This window comes from Cervus canadensis, chromosome 15 (genome assembly GCF_019320065.1).
Source record: "Cervus canadensis isolate Bull #8, Minnesota chromosome 15, ASM1932006v1, whole genome shotgun sequence".
Taxonomy (NCBI): Eukaryota; Metazoa; Chordata; class Mammalia; order Artiodactyla; family Cervidae; genus Cervus; species Cervus canadensis.
In genome coordinates, this window is record NC_057400.1 from 17,543,588 (window position 1) to 17,567,705 (window position 24,118).

Genomic DNA, 24,118 nt, shown 5'->3' on the forward strand with positions numbered 1-24,118 from the left:
TTCGTTGCTGTGTGAACTTTTCTCTTCATTGCAGTGTACAGACTTGTCGTTGCTGTGGCTTCTGTTGCAGAGCACAGACTCTCAGGTGTGTGGCCTTCAGTAGTTGTGGTTGTCAGGCTCCAGAGCACAGGCTCAGTAGTTGTGATGCACTTACTTAATTATCCCATGGCACGTGGGATCTTGCCAGACCAGAAATGGAACCTGTGTCTCCTGCTTTAGCAGGTAGATTCTTTATCACTGAGCTGCTAGGGAAGTCCTGCCTGTTTTATGATTGGGCTGCATTCTCCCATTATGTATTATATCATTATATTTTCCTTCATAGCATGTATCACTCTCAGAAAGAAGTCTGTATAAGGATTTATTTACTTCTTAATATCTTCCATGTCGGTGCAGAGCAGGCCCTTGTGGTCTAAAGATAGTTACAGGCACGTTGTAGATTTGTAATAAATGCCTGTCAAATGAAAGACTGAATTATTTCCACATTACTAAGATGGAATCAGACACAAACTGGGCATTTAGGGAGTTGTATGCTTAGTTGCTCAGTCATGTTAAACTCTTTGTGACCCCATGGACTGTAGCCCGCCAGGTTCCTCTGGCCATGGGAGTTTTCTGGCAAGAATACTGGAGTGGGTTGCCATTTCCTTCTCCAGGGGATCATTCAGTCCTAGGGATCAAACCTGCATCTCCTGGGCCTCCTTCATTGCACACAGATTCTTTACCCTCTGAGCCACTGAGAAAGCCAGTTACCTTTTTTATAGGCTGAGGCCAGCTCTTGCTTGTTACATTTCACCTAAAGGCTCTTATTATTGCTTGCTGTGTCATGGTTCTTTTCCAAATTTTCTGTGAAATGACTTTTAATGTCAGTGCTAAATCCTCTCTTGAACTTAGGTCAATTTACTTATCTTCAAGAGATAGATCACTCAATTACAATGAGCTTCATATTTGAGTAATGTTCAGATTCCTATGAATTGTTTCCCTGAAATCTTCATTTTAATACTTTCAATGAGTGAGAGAGAGGGAAAGAGAGAGAGATGCAGGGGTTGGGAAGATAGAGAAAGAGACAGGAAGCCCAAGATTTCAGAAACTACATTTTACACATGCCTAATTTTCACTTTTTTTTTAGAATAGAGACCTAGATTGGTTTCTTAATGTGATGTTGCTCTGTTTTTAGTGAATTCATTTTATCCAGCACCAGAAATGTGGCTCATCCTCTGTGAAAAATCACTTGATGTATAAGCATTAAATTAAAACTTCACTTGGGTATATTGATTTTAAATTGTCGCCAATTTGGAAATAGTTCACACAATTATGGGACCAAACAAAATGACAAGTTCTTGAGTTGCCAGAAGCAGGCTCTTCTCGTGACGTTTGGCACGTCCTTCCCGGGCTCAGGCTGTCGGGTGGAAGTGCTCTGACCCGCGGGACTCACATGCCCAGGGCAAGTCTGTGTATTCATTTCCACTCAATGCGGCAGTCGGTGGCTGAAATCACGTGATAGCCACTTGTGTGTCTCTTTCCCTAACCCTGAAAGTGTTAAACCTGATGCCTCTTTTCTAAGTTCTTTTAGGCACACTGCGAATGTTTTCTTCCTCAGGGTTAATTTTGCCCTTGGATCTTTCCTAGTCTATATCTCTGAACTGTTTCTACACCTCTGTGAAATCTGCTAGCATAATTATCAAGTGGCGGTGGTATCGTATATCTGCAGGAGTGATTTGTGGTCTACCAGCTACGGTTGCTAAATTCATATGACTCCGACAAACCTCACACAATAATGAAACAGTTTTACAATAATTTGGGGGGAAAAAAGGAGTCTTATCTTTCATAATAATGGTTCTCTATTGTTGAACATGATGTATCATCTTTCCTCTGTCTAAGCTAAAGCCTGTCTCCTGCACCTGCAGTTTAAGCCCATTTCTTGCTGTTCTAGCATCTGTAGAGAATAGTGGTTTGCCTCCCTTGTCTATTACCCATTGTATTGCTTGAAGGCGATTATATTTATTCACTGGCTGTCTTCTCTTTTCATTCTGAAATATTTGTAGTTTCTGTAACCTTTTTTCCTAAGCCTAGCATCACAACTTTTTATTCTGGATGGGAAGAGCGTTACAAACAGATGTCTTAAAAACATAATTGAGCATAGCATTTGAGGGAAATAATTAACAATTTAAATGAAGAGAGATTTTTATTTAGATATGCTAATTAAAAACAATTTAGAGTGGTGATTATTAAATAAATAGTTCTTTAGGCTTGGGCAGCACATTTTTACTATGTTTTTGGAATATTTTCTTTGGGGCGTTGAAAATAATCTGGTTTGAAGAAATCAACAAATAATGAACATTAAAAAATGAATCTATAGATCTATCCAGTGATGACTGTGTCTAATTTGGGAATTTCAGACACACAAAAGTGTGTTTCCTTTCAGACTTAATTGCTATTGTCATTATCTGTTCATTCCACACAATATAGGCTAATGGTCCTTTAGTGTTTTTTGTCCATTACCAGATCATCCTTGGGTATCCCATAAAATGCTTAGGTAATATGTCAAAAATATGTTCTTTTATACAATATATACTATTTCGCTCAGCTGGTAAAGAATCCGCCTGCAATGCAGGAGACCTGGGTTCGATCCCTGGGTTGGGAAGATCCCCTGGAGAAGGGATAGGCTACCCCCTCCAGTATTCTTGGGCTTCCCTTGTGGCTTAGCTGGTAAAGAATCTGCCTGCAATGTGGGAGACCTGGGTTCAATCCCTGGGTTGGGAAGATCCGCTGGAGAAGGGAACAGCTACCACTCCAGTATTCTGGCCTGGAGAATTCCATGGACTGTATAGGCCATGGAGCCACAGAGTTGGGCACAACGGAGCAATTTTCATACACATACACACTTTGTTTGACAGCAGCTTCTGCTGATGCTGTGCTTTATTTATATGATCTATAACAGTGATGCCAGTGTGACATGTAGCTTCATGAGTCCAATCCATTTGTTATTATTTTTTTATTCCTTTTCAGTATGTGTTAGAATGCTACACTGTGAAATTGGCCTAATATTTCCAGGTGATGGAGTACCCTTTTCCCTCCCATTATCTGAATTACCCTTGCTACCTGGAGTGCAAATGGAAAAAAAAAAACCAAACCTCAGGTTGGTGTCCCATAATATCTTCCCATAGTGTGCTCTTATTGAATTATTTCCAGGTGGATGAGACAGATGTTCATCAAGTCGCTCCCGGCTTCCACTGTTAATTGAACCATAATGGGAGTGACAGCAGGGAAGGACAGATTACCGGAGTAGAGATACAATTTGAACTCTGCGTTTGTATGACCTCCCTGCAAACTTGGGTTGGGCTGACAACTCCTTCTTTCACATGCATGGGAAGAAATGTGAGAGTTTCAGCTACATACACATCAACAAACTAATGTCCTCTGAAATTAGTAGTATTTTACTGTTGACACTTGTTATCAATCAGCTTATTATTTATTTAAATGTAATGTGTCAACAGGTTACTAAAACAGGAGCCCTCAGTCCTAACTATGAATCATGGCTTTAGAGAAGTCACTTAATCTTGATGAACTATGATTTCATCATTTCCAGAAAGAGCCCGTATTTTCTATTTTAAAGTGTCTGAAAGGAAGCTGTCGCATGCTTGTGAATAATTTTTGTAAGGAGATAAGAACTATGCATGGGCCTATTTTAAAAGTCATTTTAACTGAAATTAAAATTTTTCCAGTCACATAATTAGATTTGGTGCCAAAGATGGACTAATGTCAGGGAAGTTTAATAAACACTGTATAGATAGATAGGCTAATGGATGGCCATTAGAGCAGCCGATAGAGGAGGGAGCAGCCACATCCATGGAGAATAGAATTTACAGAGTTCCTAGAGACAAGCTCAGAGGAAGGTAAGTGGCAGTTACCAAGTAGAAAGAGAGAGAAAGGTACTGATTGGAAGGTTGGTGTGGTTGTGAATGTAGATCTGCCTGTGGGCGATGCTGAGAGACAAGGCTGAATTGTCAAGTATATGCAGTCCCAGAAAGTTTTTTAATATTTCTTGGAAACAGTCATCTTACAAACTCTTTGGTATTTTTCTTAAGAGGTGCGGTATGACTCTAACAGAGAAGAGCAGAACTGAATGTGTCGGGCAATGAAGGGAAGGGAGAATTCCGACACCTTAGTTGAACTGTGGTGGGAATGAGAGCAGGTACTGACCCTCAGTTTGCTGTTGTTGACCAGTGGATGAAGAGAGAAGCGAGAGAAGCAAATCAAGCTGGGAACCAGAACCGGAAGAGTTCAGTGTGGAGCCTAGTTTAAAATTGGAGTGGATTAAAGAAGATGCTTCATGTTTTATATGACAAGTGGAGGGCAGGATCTTGGAAGGTCAGGGAAGTCAGATGAGCGAGAACATAGAAGAGGTGGAGATGTGAGTGGAGGGAGCACTTTATTGTGGAGGGTGGACCCGCTGCCATCCTTGGTCTCCTCTCCTCACTTTTGTTACCTTGGTGACATCATCCAACCTCACAGTTTTAAAACAATTGAAAAAATTATTGCCTATTTACTACTATCATTGTTTTAAAAAGACTTATTTATTTACTTTTAAATTTATTTTTGGCTTTGCTGGGTCTTCATTGCTGCGCATGAGCCTTTTCTAGTTGTGGCGAGTGGGAGCTACTCTTCATTTCCGAGCATGGGCTTCTCACCGTGGTAGCTTTTCTTGTTGCAGAGCTGGGCTGCAGGGAACGCAGGCTTCAGTAGTTGTGGTGCACAGGCTCCGCTGTTCCATGGTGTGTGGGATCCTCACAGGCCAGGGATCAAACCTGTGTCTCCTGCATTGGCAGGTGGATTCCTAACCACTGCATCACCACAGAAGTCCTCAACCTCACACTTCTTGTAATGCCTTCCAGGTATCACCAGCTCAGTGCTCTCCCCTGAACCATAGATTTATGATTTCCTAGTTGTCATTTCTACTTGGATCTGTAAGAAGCATTTCAATCTTAACATCAGAAACTGAACTTCAACATCCCTCCTTCCTCACCTCTGCTCCTCTCACATCCCAGCCTTCCCTCTCTATTAGTAACACGTCATTCTTTAAGCTGCTCCTGCTCAGAATCTTGGAGTCATCCTTGATTCTTTTTTTTTTTTTTCAGTGGGTTTTGTCATACATTGATAAGAATCAGCCATAGATTTACACGTACTCCCCATCCCGATCCCCCCTCCCACCTCCCTCTCCACCCGATTCCTCTGGGTCTTCCCAGTGCACCAGGCCCGAGCACTTGTCTCATGCATCCCACCTGGGCTGGTGATCTGTTTCACCATAGATAGTATACATGCTGTTCTTTTGAAATATCCCACCCTCACATTCTCCCACAGAGTTCAAAAGTCTGTTCTGTATTTCTGTGTCTCTTTTTCTGTTTTGCATATAGGGTTATCATTACCATCTTTCTAAATTCCATATATATGTGTTAGTATGCTGTAATGTTCTTTATCTTTCTGGCTTACTTCACTCTGTATAAGGGGCTCCAGTTTCATCCATCTCATTAGGACTGGTTCAAATGAATTCTTTTTAATGGCTGAGTAATATTCCATGGTGTATATGTACCACAGCTTCCTTATCCATTCATCTGCTGATGGGCATCTAGGTTGCTTCCATGTCCTGGCTATTATAAACAGTGCTGCGATGAACATTGGGGTGCACGTGTCTCTTTCAGATCTGGTTTCCTCAGTGTGTATGCCCAGAAGTGGGATTGCTGGGTCATATGGCAGTTCTATTTCCAGTTTTTTAAGAAATCTCCACACTGTTTTCCATAGTGGCTGTACTAGTTTGCATTCCCACCAACAGTGTAAGAGGGTTCCCTTTTCTCCACACCCTCTCCAGCATTTATTGCTTGTAGACTTTTGGATAGCAGCCATCCTGACTGGCGTGTAATGGTACCTCATTGTGGTTTTGATTTGCATTTCTCTAATAATGAGTGATGTTGAGCATCTTTTCATGTGTTTGTTAGCCATCTGTAAGTCTTCTTTGGAGAAATGTCTGTTTAGTTCTTTGGCCCATTTTTTGATTGGGTCATTTATTTTTCTGGAATTGAGCTGCAGGAGTTGCTTGTATATTTTTGAGATTAATCCTTTGTCTGTTTCTTCATTTGCTATTATTTTCTCCCAATCTGAGGGCTGTCTTTTCACCTTACTTATAGTTTCCTTTGTAGTGCAAAAGCTTTTAAGTTTCATTAGGTCCCATTTGTTTAGTTTTGCTTTTATTTCCAATATTCTGGGAGGTGGGTCATAGAGGATCTTGCTGTGATTTATGTCGGAGAGTGTTTTGCCTATGTTCTTTTCTTTTATGCACATCTAATCTGTCAGCAAATCTCGTTGCCACTGCATTCATAATATTCTAGAATTTGACTAATCCTTACCGTCTTTCATCATAACTGCCTCACATCCAGTCCCCCTGTTTCTTTATGTTCCCCTTCTGCAATCATTCTCAACACACCCACTGGAGAGATCCTGTTGACATGTAAGTTGCATCACGGCACTCTTCTGTTCAAAACACTCCTGTGGCTCCCCACCTGTCTCTTAGAAAAGCCTCCTTGGTTAAAGCATTCTCTTGGTGTCCTGTACTCACTATGTTACTTTTCTAGCATCATTTCCTCTATTTCTCCTCTGGCTTCCTTTACTCCCGCTTCACTGGCTTCCTTCAAGAACCTTGGAAATTACTGATCCTTCTGCCTAGAACACTGTTTTCCAGATATCTGCATAGCTCACCTTATCTGCTTTAAGTTTGATTTGTTTACAGTTACATCTCTAGCACCAAGACAATACTTGTATGGAGTAGGTACTCACTATGTTTTGAGAGAATGAAATTATTTTGATTTAGGAGATGTGTCCAAAGGCTAATGATTTGGGTGGCATGGGAGGGATGCCACGTGATGCCACGAGAAGTGAGATGGACCTGTTCTGACACATGTAGGAGGCAAGACCTGGCATAGAAACATTTTGTGAGCCACAGAAATCTAATTTTAGAATCTCATTATTCTGTGGTTTGTCTCCTATAATGGTTTCTTCCACTTACCTGTCAGCCTGTTAATCTGGTTTCTCTTTGAAATGTCTTTAGATTTTTATTCAGTTCCTATTTATTGAGTATCTCTTATGTGTTAGATCTTATGAGGACAGGTGCTCAAGGAATTGTATCTCATTGAAGACAATCCCACAGCAATTCTGTTCATTAGGTTTTATTATTCTCATTTTGCAGGACAGGTGGAAAAAGAGGTTCAGATGGATGAAGGGACTTGATCAGAGTCACAGAGTAAGCCAGTGATGGGATGAGGACTTCTAGGTTTGAGTCAAGTTCATCCTCTTTGCAGTCTTTGATCCATCAGCAGAATAATGTAGTGTCTCTTCTCTCAAAGTCATTGTCACTTACTTTCCTTTTTCTTCTTCCTTTCAGGGACGAGATCTAGAAAAACAGAAAGAACCTAAGTGTATTAATCATTATTGCTATATAGCAAATTTCTCCAAGGTTGAAAAAGTTTAGAACAACTATTCATATTTATTGGCTCAGTCTCTGTAAGTTGGAAATCTGGCCCAGGGTCTTTGTTGAGGTTGCATTGAGGACTTCAGCTGAGGCTTTAGTCATCTAAAAGCTTGAGAAGGGCTGGATGATCTGCCTCCAAGGGGACTCACACATATGCTCAGCACATTAATACTGTTTGTTTACAGGAGGACTCAATTTCTTGCCACCTGGACACAATAGGATCGCTGGAACGTCCTTATGACGTGGAACTTGGGGTTCCTCAGGCGAACAATCAAGAGAGCCTAAGGCAAAAGCTGCAATGTCTTTTGTGCCCTAGACTAGGAAGTAACCCTCCTTCACTTCACAATTTACTATTTACTGTGAGAGCGTATGAATACCAGGAGATGAGAATAGGAGGCTGTCTTGGGGCCTGGCATCCACAGTCTTCCACAGTCCTATGTCCCCACGTGCAAAATGCATTCCCCACTATCTTGGTCCCCCAAAGTCTCATGTTACAGAGCATCAGTTCAGTGTCCAAAATCCAATCTTCTAAGTTAGGTCTAAGTATTATTGCTATTATTCCACAAAATTTTGCTGTCTTAGGTCCCCCCATACTTGTCAGGTCATTTTTTTCCCTTAGCTTTGCTAGACATTGAACATTTAGTAAGCATGGATTATTGTCTCTCTCTGCTAGGCACTATGCTGGGCAGACTATCATGGTGGAGCTCCCAGTCTAATGGCTGAAAGAGATGTCTAAAGGATTATTGTACAGCATACGGTGGGATCATAAATAGGGAGAAAGTGTCTCTGCCCAGATGTGCTGGAGAAGATCCCACAGATGAAGTGCCATTTGTTCTGTCCCTTTGTGCTGCAGAAAAGTTCATTAAGTCATCAAGTAAAAAAGAGAATTTTATCTGGAAGAGGCAACATGAGCAGAAACTTGCTTCATCTTCCTCCTGAGTATGAGAAGACTACTAGACTTAGCTCTTAGCTTCCTACTCTTTCTTTACTTGAAGAACTGGCCTGATTTTCTGCTTCATGGACTTGAATACCAACTCTAATGGGCCTGATTTTCCAGATCACCTCTCTAACTTTCACCCCTCTCAACTCTCCTTCTCCAGCTCCCCAGTAGATACTATTGCTTGAATGTTACGTCATTATATTAAAGTCATGACAAAGCAAAGCTTGTCATGACTTTCCTGTACCAACTTCTTCCAACTCCATTTCTCATCTTGAGACCTCATTGTTAGCTATGGCCACTTCTTTTCTTCCGTCAGTTCGCACTTCCTTTGTCTCATCTCTTGCTGCCTTTCCATTTTTCTCTTTCTGTAGTGGTCTCTCTGTAGCTCCAGCGGGTCTTCTTCACATGTGAGTTACTGCCAGAATCTTCTACTTTGAGTTCATCTTCTTTAATCTGCCCTATGTATCGCTGTTAGTTATATCCCAAAGTACAGTGTTAAGTTGTTTCCTCTTGGAAAAACACTTGATCACTTCACCATTGCCTATTGAGTAAAATCAGAAGCTTTTACATTTCAGATCATTTACCTTGTGGTCAATCTATTTCTAAAGCTTCATCCCCAATATCAGTACCAGACTTCATGCCATTTCCTTGCTTGAAATTCCATGTATTGTCGCATGGTTCAGTTTTTTTTTTTTTAAATATCTACCTATTTTCAAATTTTCCTCCTTGAAGTCACCCTAGAAACACCGAGGATACTTTTGGTTTGTAATGGGAAATTGGCACGTCACTTACCATACGTCGGGTAATTGTAATTCCTTGGTGAACATGCTAGGAGGGGCTGTATGCAACCCTTCTTGCTTTCACCTGAGTCCAGCACTTTTCCTTTGTCTCTACATCCTGGTATTTATCAAATACTTTATGATGACGTTCTTTACTATGAAATACTGTGTTAGAGGGTCTTCCCTTGTGGTTCAGCTGGGAAAGAATCTGCCTGCAATGCGGGAGACTTGGGTTTGATCCCTGGGTTGGGAAGATCCCTGGAGAAGGGAAAGGCTACCCACTCCACTATTCTGGCCTGGAGAATTCTGGGGTTGCAAAAAGTTGGGCATGACTGAGTGACTTTCACTTCACTGTGTTAGAGTAGGAACAGAATCCTGAGGTTCTGTTCACTGTGTTGCTGAGATGTAATATCACGGAGTTACGTTTGTGTCAGATTTTAACAGCATTCAGGGGACCATCCAGATGCTTTTGTGCTAGAATTCATATAATATTAAGTGAAATCAGCTGGCAGTCGGCTGGGGGAAGTGACTATCACTATGGTAGAATTTGGCCTCAATTTTCTGACTTGCCAGCCAACTGGAGCACAGAATGTTGGGAAAAGATATTACAGTGGATTTGGGTTGGCTTAGGAGACTAGGAAGTGGGTCCCATGGCTGGCTGTAACTATGAGGAGTGGGAAAGGAGAGCAGGAGGGGTAGACATGTTGATCTCTGATTCTAAGCCTTCATTATTGAGCCCAGAATCATCTTCAACACAAATAAATCAAACTGAGATTCCCTTCTTGAAAGAGGCAAATCTTCTACATTTATTTTAATTTTCATGATAAAAGATATAAAAGTTATCCTGCAACAAGCCTTGATTATTTCTGTGGGATCATAAAACCCATGGGTCTGCTTCCTGTCTTGCTCGAGGCCATTTCCATTAAAAGTTGATGGTAACTGTGTGTTTAGATGCACTTTGTGAAGCACATAGGAGTGGGGAGCACATCCCCTTTTTGCTACTTGGAGAGGAATGGCTACATGGGGAGACAGCACTACTTTAAAAATAGTCATTAAACTTTCTTTTGCAGCAGATTATTTTTCTTCCTGCGAAAAACATGGTTTCGTCGACAAATTGCCAAAATCCACACAGTGCAGTGAAATGGCCTGGCTGAGCTGGCTTCTTCAAATAGGCACCAGATGCTTATTAGGCACTCAGTATACTCTCCAAGTAGTGCCTCACTTGGTGTTGAGTATACGCAAAGTATTCTCCAGGTTTTCTTTCAAAAACCTGTAAAATAAAGGTAGTCTGAATTGCATATCTTAATTACATTTTTTAAAAGCATGAGTAAGTAAGGAGACAAAGAGGAATAAAATCTCTCATGTTTCTACCACTTAAATACAACTAACATTCTTCATGTGGTTTTTTTTTTTCTGAAAAAAATGTAATGCATACATTTTCCCTCATCATTTTAGTCACATATAATAAATACTGAAGTTTTAAAAAGCATAACATATGCACAGTTTCCATATTTTTATACCCTTCTTATCAGCATGATATGGTTTTGAGACAATGTAACAGTGTTAATCATTTCTTTTGAGTAAACATTTAGGTTACTGTCTTTCTAATTAACATTAACCATGTTTCTAATTAATGTTAATAATAATCCCTGATAAGAATACTTCTGTGCACAACTTCCCCCCCTGTTTCTGGGCCAGTTGCTCTCCCACCCAAATCCTCTTTACATGGCCAGCGACTGTGATTTTGCGTGCCAGGGGCTCATAGCCCTGTCCTTCTCCAGAGAACTGACCTTCACCTTCTGGAGGCATGTCTGGATAGACAGTTCATACTGGTGAAGGATGTGGAAACCAAGAATAATGGGGAGTAGTTGAAAGAGCTGGACATGTTTAGCCTAGAAAAGAGGAAAATGGAGTTTTGTCTTGTTGCAGACAGATGAAATCTCCTTTAGCTATAACTGCATAGGGAAGAGTTAAGATCGAAAGCTTTAGATAAGGAAAGAACAACTATTCTGGGTTGAGACACATGTCCTAGTAATTGGAGCTATCCCAAAATGGAATGGGTTGCTTTGTAGGGCATTGAATTAATTCCCTGTCACTGAAAATATTGAGTTACTGCTAAGAGTATTTGAGAAAGTTTGAGTTATAGAAATCTCTTCTAACTTCCTTTTAATTCTTTGACCTTTGTAAGTATTTGTATCAGTACTATTAATATTCTTTTATATGTTTCAGCATTGATTTCAGCATCCATTTTTTGTGTTTGTGAGCTAGAAGGTGCAAGAAAAGTTGCTCTCCAGGAAGAAGAGAAGCAGGTGTATAGAAAACCAGTGGCATATATTGGAAATTGTCAAGGGACTATGAAATCATCAGTTAAGGGTATCGTCACTGGAAGCTGACATCACCAGTTTGAAGTGGTGTTCTTCTCTTAAGACTATTGATCCTATGCAAATGTCAGTCTGCTTTTTAAAATAGTGTCAAAGATTTGTTGGAGTGAATCACCTCCTCTTAAAAAGGCTTAGTCAACACCCACACCCTTTGACAATGAAAATTTCTAAAGCAGATGGTGGATTAAAGTACACCTGTGGCCATAGAACAAAGTGATACAAATGACCCACAGGTGACATATTATTTTGCTTCTTATCTCATTAATGTACAATTCCTCCTGAGTGTGATTTGATCAGCTTGGATGATGAACTTTATCCTCTGCTTCACTCCAAAATTTTAACACGTATGGAGTGACTGTGGTTGTCACTTTTCCAGTGACATGACCAACAGGTTGAAATGGAGATTCCTTTTTTAAATATTTGTGAGAATGAGTGTTTTAGTTTCACTCTTGTCTTTACCTAGTTTTTCATAAGCTCATCGTGTGCTTGCATTAGTGCATTCAGATTCCATCATTTTCATTTGAATGGTTTTAAGAGGTTTCTCTCTCTCAGACTGTAGCTTTCATTCCCACAGACATCTTTTCCTGACCTTCAGATTTCTAAGCATTATTCCTCTCCGTCTAACCAACTAGAGGTCATAACAGGTTGCTGTTAATATCTGTTGCTCTGTTACAGCAAATAGAGAAGATGTGTAGGAAGTTATATTTTGAATTTTAATAAAAAAACACTGTGCTAACATATTATATTAAAGATACAGACCCTTTGATGGCTACCTGAACTTTATTTTTAACTCAGGAAAAGTGAGTCATTATTTCTAGAAATTATAAGGCACCCGACAGTTCAACGAAACTACTAGTTCAGGGGACACAAATAATTTTATTTTCTTGATGAAATTTACTGATTTGTTAATTAATATTTACTTGTTTTATCAAAATATGTGCTTGGCATTTCATTTTCCATGTACTGTTACACTCAAAAAAGTCACACTCTGTGGGACCCTAAAGGTCCTGCAACATTGCACCTCATTCCAGCTGTGGAATTGGCAACAGTCTGGAAAGTGTATGTTAGAAAAAGTGTAATGTTGACATTGTGCATGTTCAGTCATGCCTGATGCTTTGTGATCCCATGGCCTGTAGCCCACTAGGCTCCTCTGTCCTTGGAATTTTCCAGGCAAGAATACTGGAGTGGATTGCCATTTCCTCCTGCAGGGGATCTTCCCAATCCAGGAATCAAACCCAAATCTCCTGCATTGGCAGGCAGATTCTTTGCCGCTGAGCCACCTGGGCAGTCCCTCATGTTGACAGGATGGGGAGCAAACATTAGATTATCTAGGAAAGTTTGTGGGAATGGAATTTTGCAGTGTTCAGGGGGAAGTATAATTAGAATATATATATATATATATATATATATATATATTTAGCATCTGTTTGAAGTTACTGGCTTTCTGAGCCCAATTTTTTCTGTTAATTACGATTTTATTAGAATAGAACACATCCTTTTGTACCTTTTCACTTCATTAATTCCTTCATTTATTCAACATTGGCTGTGTACCTACTGGGTCTAGATAAGTGGCTACAAGCTCAAAATATGAAATGGAGAAAATATGACCCCTGCTCTTAAGGAAAGAACTTTTTGGTTGGACATTGCAGAAACTCAGGGATATTGTTGAGGATTTTGAAAATGCATGTCTTTAACAACCTAGTGAAATGGCTACCCACTTCAGTATTCTTGCCTGGAGAATCCCCAGGGAGAGAGGAGCATGGCGGGCTCAATCCATGGGGCCACAAAGAGTTTGACGTGACTAATCGACTAAGCACAACAACCTAGTGAAAGTGTTAGTCATTCAGTCATGTCCAGCTCTTTACAACCCCATGGACTGTAGCCCACCAGGCTCCTCTGTCCATGGAATTCTCTAGGCAAGAATACTGGAGTGGGTTGCCATTCCCTTCTCCAGGGGATCTTCCCAATCCAGGGACTGAACCCGGGTCTCCTGCACTGCAGGCAGATTCTTTACTATCTGAGCCACCAGGGAAGCCCGGACATAGTACCCCAAGTAAATACTTGAATTCGTGCTAAAAATAAAAGTGCAAACAAGTGACATAATTAAACTGATCTTAGCCATCCTCTTGGTTGTTCCTAATGGACCAATGCTAACACTCAGTGTACTTAGGTGAGTAACTTAGGTGGTCATTACTGGCTCATTTGACTTCTCTTGAAGCCCATGGGTCTTCATGCAGTGAGGAACCACTTCCGGCTCAGTTGACCGAGGATAGCATGCAAAGAGGTGTTTTTTTCATTCCCACATTTTACCCCTTTTCTCTCCTCCCTACCTGCAGTTTTCTGCCCTCATAACTGAGAGTGAATGGTTTAAACCTACTTTCCAGAGTAGATGGTTTCAAAGAATATATTATTAATACGTAGTAAATATTTTTAATGAACTATGGGTTAACAGGGATATAATTTCACAGAAGAGATGCATCCTATTGCTGTTTAATTAAAATCTTTCTGCTGATGGAGAGTTCTCTCTCTGGTGTTTTCTTTAATGCATTCATGATGCTTCTGTCTGGGCTCCCCTGCTAGAGATATCTTTCATTATAATCCACTTATCTAAGTTTGTAATTAAACTTCTAAATGTAAAATTTCCAGTGGAAAATTGTCAGGGTACCTAGTGAACTTTTTCTTTTTGGAAAATTTTGGTTTTGTGTCTTGGTCTGTTGGTCATTTTATTATTTTAAAAGTATCTGTGTGTGCATGCATGTGTGTGCACTTTTGTGAAGTACTTTTTATTTAGTATCATCAGTTTCTGCCTGTGAAATTGGAGGTAGATAGTATTGATTAAATAAATGTACTGCATTTTTTTAAGGTATAAAGGTGGTAAATGAAATGTATTTCAAAACAAGTGCCTTCAATTTTGTTATCTGTTTGAAATGGCTAGAAACAATGAAAAACCAAAACAAAACCCTTGGATATGTTGGTAGAAAGAATATAGTCTGTTTTCCATTGGTCAAGCATGTTCTTGCAACTTTCCTAATAGTTTATGCAATAAAGGAAGAATCTAAAAACACAATTTGCACTTCAGCTTCGTTTGAAATGTTCTCTTGCAGATATCACTTCATCCTTTTGGGAAGAATGAGATGAGACAGGACGAAAATAATTTCTATCAAATCTCCTGCATGTGACGAGCAACTTGTTAATGGTCAATGCCCAGTTGTAATAAATGAACACTTATAAAAGATAATGGAAGAGACTGCTGGAGAATTATTTTATAGGCTTATAAACATGTTATTATTTTTATGTCAGCTGTTAACACAATTCAAAAAGTTCCTTTGCAACAGTAGATGCATAATTAATCAAAAGAATACAAAGCTATATTTACAGTTTAACTGGATAATTCTCCTGACATTAAATATTTAGAATCTTATATTGGAGAAAATATTACTGAGTAATTAAGTATTTTTTTTAAATTTCAAAGGTCAATAGTGTTTGAGCAGAGAATTTTATCTTGTTCACACATTCAAGTTCTTCTGAATTCTTATAAACCTCTTTGAGTAACTGTTAAATGTAAGTCCATATAAAATTATGCTGTGTCTACACTCATACATATAAAACACATATAAATGAATATTTATCTGTTTGTAAGATTTGGTAAAAAGAGGTTATCAAATCCTTCCTTGCATCTTCAAGAAGGCTGGACTACTACAGGCTAACAGCATTAGGTGCCTATTTTATTTCCTAAACTATCTCCAGAAGTGATTGTACTAATTTTATTACTCTTCTAGAATGCAATGCTTTAAAATTGAATGCAATTTCTTTTTATTAACCTAAGCTTCTCCGAACAGAAGATGACATAGATTTTATTTTTCCTCTAATGACTTCATTATGTTTTTTTTCATATAATTTCCATCAATCTATTTAACTTTTATTTTTTTCTACTTTGTAAAAAGATAGATTATTTTGCTTGAGGATTTAAAAAGCATAGAATGTATCAAACTTCTTTATTCTTTGGATCTTTTCTTGGTAGTACACTGGGATGTTTGTAATTTATTTGTAAAGTAGAAAGAATCTTTCAGCTATTTACTGTTGCCCATACTGATTTTTACATTTCACAAGTTACCTAAATTAACCTTACTGAGCACAGAGAAGAGAATTCAGAAATCCAAACCAATGTGGAAATAGGGGCTTCTCCATCCATCTGTCTCCCATTGTATGGAAAAGCCTTTTCCTCAGGATTGTGGTCTGAGATCAAGAGAATTTAGGGAAAAAAACCTACAAATGTAGACTCCATAATCCTTTCATTTGCTTAGTTAATATTTAAGGAACACTTACTCTTTTCCAGGCAATATACTAGGTGCTGGGCACATAATGTGAGCAAGATAAACTAGTTAGATGATACTAGAGGAGAGGAAAATAAGGAAACCAATACACACTAGATTGTCAAGTATATCTTTTCTTAGTGTTACAAAGAAACAGAAGAAACAAACATCAGGGGGATGGAGTGCTTGCAATTGTGCTGAACAGATTGGTTTGGGAAAGCCTTTGAGGTTAATGAACTGAGGAAGCAAGTCATGTGAATAGGTACCTAAGAAACAGTAGTGCAAGGGCCTTGAGAAGATATATCCTTGAGGAACAAGAAAAGGTCCATTGTGTCTGGGCTACAGAGATGAATGGAGAATGGTCAGAATGAGAGAAAGCAAAAGTCCAATCAGCAGAATTTTTAAATTTTATTCTAAATTGGAAGTCATGAGAGGACTTTAAAGAGGAAGGTGCATTTTTCTTCCTAAAGATTATCCTGGATTTTCTGTGTAGAGTGCATAGAAGCAGCCCAGAGTGAAGGCAGGAAAACCAGGTAGGAGAATATTACCATAGCTCAGGTGAAAGATGATGGTGGCTGGCACTAAGCAAGAGGATGGGAAGTGTCTTGATGCTGAACAGATTGGGAAGGTTTTGCCCACTAGTTTGACTGATGGATTGGTTTCCAGGTGTGAGAAAAAGGCGTTTAGGAGAACTCCTGGTCTTCTGGGCAGTGTGGTGCCTTTATGGAAATGGGGACACTGAGAGGAGAATTAGACCGTGGATGACATAGGAGAATCACAAGCGTCTTATGTATGTTCCATGTGAGTTGCTGTCAGATATCCAAGCGGTGATATACACTGGTAAGTTGAGTGTGTGAGTTAAGGAAAGAAGTCAGGACTGGGGATACCAGATTGAATATGGAGAAATGAGAATCATGAAGCACGGTATGTAAAACTGAATGGCTACATAAGATCTACTAGGGAGTGAGCAAAGCTAGAGAAGAGGAATTTGAGGACCAAGTTAGAGGTATACTCATTTAGAGCTCACAATAAGAGGAATATTTGGAAAGGAGGCTGAGAAGAAGTGGCCAATGAGAAGTTAAAAAAGAGAGAGAGATTTGGTAGCTTGGTTCTGACTGAAAAAAGTCATTAAGAAAGGGATCATGAAAGATTTGAGCAACCACCAGGAATTTAGTCATGAGGATGTGATACCATGAGGTATCAAGATGATTTTCCATCAGGTGGTGATGAGTTGGTTCCAAAATTACAAGAACCTCTCTTAATACCTTCGAAACCAGGGAGAGCTTGGCAACTGTGTAGAAGATTGCTCCAGAAATATGTTCTTATTTTAGACTCTGTCTCTATGGGTGGATTATTCTTACTAGGGAATCTGAGGCAGCTTGCTAGGGTAATTACTACCATTCTCTCTTACATATAGTTCATCATAGAGGTTGTGCCCCTTTTTTCACTGTGATGACACTTATGAAAAATAGCGACAGATCTGGCTACTTTTCTTTGGATGTTGCACGTATTACCTAAAAAAGCCAGCATGGGGAATAAACCAACCTCGCTTGTTTAGAAATGGGTACATACTTGTCCAAGTTTCCAGAGAGGTTAGGTGTATTGCTTGAATCATGAGAGAAGTTGTTTCAATCTGTAGAAGTCACAGAGACAGAAACACACACAAAAATAGGTCTGTCTATAAATAGACACCGTGAATCCAGGGACCTGGGTGCCATAGGCATTAGAGTTGCTTTCAGCTCCTGTAACAGAAAACACACAAAAGAGTGGCTTGCAACAACGGAGTCTGTTTTTCACACAAATCAGAAAGTCCAGAAATTGACAATCTAGGACAGATCAGAGAGTCCAGAAGTAGTTGCTATAGCTCCAGCATGGTGTTTGAGTCTCGGGCTTTGTCTGCCTCCCGCTCCATCTCTTCGTGGGTGGTGTTCATCCCATGGTTTTCGGCTGCCTTTGGCACCTCCAGACATTACTGTCTGTGTTCCAGGCAGGGGTCATTGGAAAAGGGGCCAACAGCAAAGAACCACATTTCCCCCGACACTTTTGGGGAGTTTTATATATATATATATATTTTTTTTTTGAAGAAAAACACCTCCTCTCCTTGACACTTGTAGATCATTGGCCAGAACTGTTTCGTGTGGCCACCTTTGTTACAAGGAAATCTGCAAATGTGATTTGTTTTCAAACAGGGCTGGTGGACATTCTTTAAAAAATTCTAATTCTAGAAGACAGGGTAAAAATAGCACTGTCTGCCACAGCTACCAAGTTGGTTTTGGCAAATTGATTTCTATCAGTAGTATGTCCTAATGGCAAAAGTTTGTTTGGAGATATGTAAAGCATTTGTGTGTATTTTGTGAAAATTTTTCAGAATTTATTATGTGATGCAAACCTATGGCTTTGAGTCATACTGTAAACCAAAAACCACGTGACTGGATAATTTTTGTGATATGCTTACAGGTCCCCCACGCTTGTATTTGATATAATTTAGGATTCTGCAGTGAGGTTCGTGGAGAAGAGGCTGGTAGTTAAAAGACTTAAGGAAGTACTAAACATCTTGTGACTGTGAGGCTAGAGGTTACCCTCTCATAAAATAGAGATGATAATACCTGTTTTCTCCTTCACAGTGTCAATGTGAATCTTTAATGGGGCTTTTGGTATAGAGTGCTTTTAGCTCTTCAGAAATAAGGCACAGAGTCACAGATGGGGAGGTGGAAAATATCATCCCCCCATCCTTTGCCACAGGGCAGGATATTCAAAGCCTCCCTGAAATGTTGCTGTAGTCAGAGTTTTATTTTTTCTTTTATTTAATATTTATTATCTTATTTATTTGGCTGTGCTGGGTCTTAGTTGCAGCATGTGGGATCGTCAATCTTTGTTGCAGGATTTGGCATCTTTAGTTGAGGCGTGTGGGATCTAGTTCCCTGATCAGGGGTTGAACTCTGGCCCCTTGCATTGGGAGTACAGAGTCCCAGTTACTGGATCACCAGGGAAGTCCCACAGAATCAGGGCTCTTCTGAATTTTGAGAGAATCATGATGATAGGGAGCCTCCCCGATGGCTCAGCAGGTAAAGAACCTGCCTACAGTGCAGGAGATGCAGGAGACTTGAGTTCAATCCCTGGGTAGGGAAGATACCCTGGAGGAGGAAATGGCAACCCACTCCAGTATGCTTGCTTAAAAAATCTCATGGACAGAGGAGCCTGGTGGGCTACAGTCCAAAGTGTTGCAAAAAGGCAGACATGACTGAGTGACTGAGTATGCAGGAACTCATGATAATGAGAACAATGATACCCTTTTAGGGAGTGCTCACTTTTTGGCAGGTGCCTGACAGGTGCTCATCTGGGAATCTTCCCTCCATTATTTGATTCCATCCTTACCCCCTTAGGACTGTGGGTTGATGGCCTTCATCAATTTGTAGTTGGGACCCTAAGGCTCCCAGGCTGGTGACCCGCCAGAATCACCGTGTGTGATGCTATCAACAGATATGGGCTGTGGGGTCAGGGTCATTTTGTAATTCAGCTTTGATGTTTTCTAGCTGAGGTGGCCTTAGGATAGTTATTTAACATCCTCAATGATCAGTCTCTTTTACATCTGAAAAATAGGAATAGTTGCTCATAGTATAATGTGAGGAGGAAGTGAAATGATATGTAAATTGCCTTGTACAAGTTGCTGAGAGACCCTACACAGGGTTAGAAAGGATCTGCATTTTCAAGGCTATGAAAAATGACTTATGTTGGCATTGGGTCACAGTGCTAGTTTCAGAGGAGGGTCACTGACATGAATCACACACAACTTACTACCTTTGTGACCTGGGGCTTGTCACTTACGTCTTAGTGCCTCACTTTCCTTTTCTCTAAAATGAGGGATAACATGAATATCTATTTCATAAGGCTATGGTGAGAGTTCAGTGAAGTGCTTAGGTCAGTATTTTGTATATTGATGGATTATGCGGGATGGAATGCAGTGCACAATACTGCAATCAGAAATTAGGCAAATGGCTGAGGAAAAGGAAATGCTTCTTTGGTTTCTTTAGCAGTGTTTAGTTAACAATCACTTGCTCTTGGCAACTGGTTGGAGCTCCCATCCTGGTCAACAGAGTTGATCTGGACTGTGGGTGTCCTCCCCTCTAGCCGCTGCTACTCAGGCATCTTTACTGAGCCATTGTCTGCAGAGTTGCCATGAGATGGCGCTATGGGGATGTCCTCAGTCAAGTTTGCTCTTCTCTTGCTGTTCCTTCAGGCTGTAAGCAAATTGCAACAGTTTTTATTTTATTTTGAAGTTTTTTACCTTTTTAAATATTCAAGGACTTCAACGATAAGAATACATTTAAAGAAAAATGAAATGCATATGAAGTGTAAAGCACATTTTTCATATTTTGAATGGCCTTTAAATGATTAGAAAACTGAGGCTAAAAGGAGAAACTATTTTTTTTTTAAATTTCTCTTAGTATTCATCAGTTTAGAGCTAACCTCGCAAATACATTTTGGATGCTAAGATATATAGTAAATAAGTTGATTTGGAGACTCAACGACCTTCCTGATATAAATTATTCATGCCGTTGTGAGTAGCACATGCTTCCTGAATAATATATTTTTTCATGGTAGTTACAGCATTTTTCCAGTTGTGTTTTACAGACAGAGAAGTGGCAGGTCCAATTGTTCCTCGTTTCCTCTCCTTGTGTTTATTGTGAACTCGTGTGTGTCTTTTAAAGTAAGGGATACAAGTATGACTCCTAGTGTCTTCCCAAGAATAATTTAGTGAGTTTCAGGTCTTTAGAGGGAATAGAGGCAGCATAGTTTAGTGAAGTAAGACAAACCTGTGTTCAAATTCCATCCTGCATGCTCTATCAACTCAGCAGAGATTCTCCATTTACTAGTGGATATAAAGCATGGCGGATGGTGAAACTTCTTCAAACCTAATTTCCCATCCTCTGTTCTCAAGTTTCTTGGGAAAAGAGAGGTAAGGAGGTATAAGGTTTTAGCTAGTACAGATGCTAAAAATGTGTGGGTGTTTTTAGGAGTAAAATTGCTGTGGCCTCCTGAACTGAGACGCTCTGGTGCATTCTCTAAGATCTCCATTTCATTTTTTTTTAAGTCAAGGTTAGTTGTAGGTTTCTACTGTCACTGTCCTTGTTTTTTTTTTTTTTTAAATTAATTTTATTGAAGTATAGTTGATTTACAATATTGTGTTAATTTCTGCTGTACTGCCAAGTGAATCAGATACACACATAAACATATATATATATATTGTTCTTTATATGGTTTATCACAGGATATTGAATATAGTTTCCTATGCTATACAGTAGGACCTTGTTGTTTATCCATCCTCTATATAATAGTTTGTATCTGCTAGTCCCAAAGTCCCAGGCTCCCTCCCCCTTGACAGCCACAAGTCTGTTCTCTGTGTCTTTACTGTCATTATCCTTATTAATCAGTGATAGCCAGGAGATAATGGTGAGGACAGGAGTCTGTAAGCCACTTTCTTCAGGGCTCTTCCACTGGCTTAGGTGAACACAAAAGGACCCTTAAAGCCAGTGGGTCCCTTTGCAGAGTTAGTACAGAGCTCTGTGCCAGTGAGGAAGCCTACTTCTTGTAGTCTCACAACAACTCTGTTCAGGTCTTACAATAAAAAAACAAAGATTGATGCAAAATTCAAAATATTTATATATACACTTATTTATATATAAATTATTGGCTAATCAGCTTATGCTTACATGCAGTCTCACTGGAACTCCAAATCCTTTTAAATCTCTTTTTGGCTTCTCACTTATGGCCATTTAGAGTTGAACAAACATGCTTTTGGCCCTGCATCTCTTTGGCTTACCTGGTAATGACATGAATATGCTCTTAGATATGCTGAAAGTCTGTCTCCCACCAGTGAGCATGAACAAAGTCATCACCTATACCCTGGTGATTTCCTATCACAAAAGAAGTGGTCTCAGTAGAGAGCTGGTCCTGCTGGTTAATTAGTATATTGATAGTAATAATAATAGCATAAGATCAACTGCCCTAATCATCCTTTTTATCAAAAGTTCTCTAACATTACAATGACTTAAATCCATCATTATACAGAAAGCCAATTCATTTGCTTTCCCAGGGGTATTTTTTTTAAGCTAATTTGATTTGTAGGACTCACTAGGAAGTTGTCTTTTAAATTTTTTTTCATTGAAATATAGTTAATTTACAATTTTGTATTATTTTCAGGTATACGGCAAAGTGATTCAGTTATGCATTATATATGCATTCTTTTTTAGATTCTTTTTCATTATAGATTATTAAAAGATATTGAGTATAGCCCCCATGTTATACAGTAGGTCCTTGTTAGCTATCTGTTTTCTGTATAGCAGTATGTATATTTTAATCCAAAGTCCTAATTTATACCTCCCCCTTTTCCTTTTTAATAATCAAGTTTGTTTTCCCTGTCTGTGACTCTACTTCTGTTTTGTATATAAGTTCATTTGTATTATTCTTTTTTAGATTCCACATAGAAGAGACATCATATGATATTTGTCTTTCTCTGTCTGCTCTAGGTTTATCCATGCTGTATTATGGGAGCAGTATTTAGATATTTTTCAGCTGACTTCATGGAATTAATGGCAATGGCACCTTCTAAAAAATGTGCACATCAAAGTTTTTGTAGCAAATCTGTATTATGAGGAATGAATTGACTACTTGCATGCGTGTGTATGTGTGGAGACTTTAAAATATCATAATAAAATTGCCAAACTGTTCCTTGTTGTGTTGCTTTTAAGCATGTGGTTTTGCTGTTAGCAACCTGAAATACCCATCACCTGAAGTGTCTGTGTGTGTATGCGCACAAAGGGGTCTCATGTAAGGGTACAGCGTGTGTCTCATCCAGAGGTTTATGAAGTGTGTCCAGTAGCGCCTCACAGGTTCCCTGGGATAGCCTAACAGGCCACTCCTGGGAACAAACAGTCAAGCAGGGGAGCTCTGTTTCGTTTCAGCGGCAGCACTCCACTCTTTCAATATTGGTATGCAATGCAGAAACAGAGGAGAAGCTTTTGGTTGCTTATCCAAGTATTCTCTTCATTCCTGGACCAAGGCAAGTCACCAGAGAGCTGTGTCCTTGAACTCCGTTGCTTGACTCTTTGCAGCATCATTTTCACTGACTTGTACTTTGGCACGGTACCCTTGGAGTGTTCTACAAGAGCCCGAGACCCCGCTGACTACAGATTGCTGTTGTCTGTTTTATTGATGAAGGGATGCGTTGAGTGCATGACTCAGCACGGCATCTGTGTTGATGAGAACTCTCGGGGTTAATTCCACCACTGCTTGGGAGCAGGGTGATGGCTTCTCCTAAAACAATACGAAAAGAACATATACTTTACTCCTCTGTATATGAGGGCTATAGTAGCCACTTCTTTTTGTCTTTTTTGTTTTCTTTTTTTTTTTTGATTTAGGAAATTCACAGTCAGACTTGCTCCCCACTTTCAGCAATGCTTTGGAAAATGCTTAGGGGCAATAACTTCTATCCTTGACAACCTGTTTCATCCTTTTATCACCTTTTATCTATCTGTATTTTTCTAACATATCCTTGTTTCGCCTTTTACCTATCAGTATATTTTTCTAAAATTATGTATTGTGGCAGGTCGGGAAGATCCCCTGGAGATGGAAATAGCAACTCACTCCAGTATTCTTGCCTGGGAAATGGACAGAGGAGCCTGGCGATCATGGGATCACAAAGAGTCAGATACAACTGAGCAACTAACTTTCATGTTCTCCCTAGATCTCTTTAACTCAGTGTAGAATCTTCTTATGTCTTTTGGGAAACTACCTGCAGGATTGTGTCCTGCAGGCATACCAGATTTGATATTCTCTTAAGGAAATTGTCTTTATCTTCTTTTGAAAATCTGCCCCTCTTCCTGTTTCTCCTTTTTGGAGGAGGAGTCCCATCAGCTCTGGAATCTGTCTTTTCTATCTTATCTCTCTCATATATCCCATCCAATTGGTAACCAAATCCATCACAGCTAGCCTGTAAACTAAATTTTGAAATTTCTTCTGATCCTTTCATTTACCAGTACTTATCTGGAATATTTACCTAGTTTCCTAACTGGCCTCAGTTTCTCTGTGATCTGTCTTGTTCACTGATGTCAGTTATTTAAATTCATTTGCCTCCCTGTGATTCTTGTTGTTTACAGAATAGACCCCAAAGCCCTCACATGACATTCAAGGCT

The 24,118-nt window shown here is 39.6% G+C and overlaps 1 protein-coding gene across 1 annotated transcript in view; it reads left to right on the plus strand.

Moving 5' to 3' along the window:
* Nucleotides 1-24,118, plus strand: part of THSD7B (thrombospondin type 1 domain containing 7B) — a 993,808-nt gene that overhangs the window by 114,538 nt on the left and 855,152 nt on the right. The window lies entirely within an intron of this gene.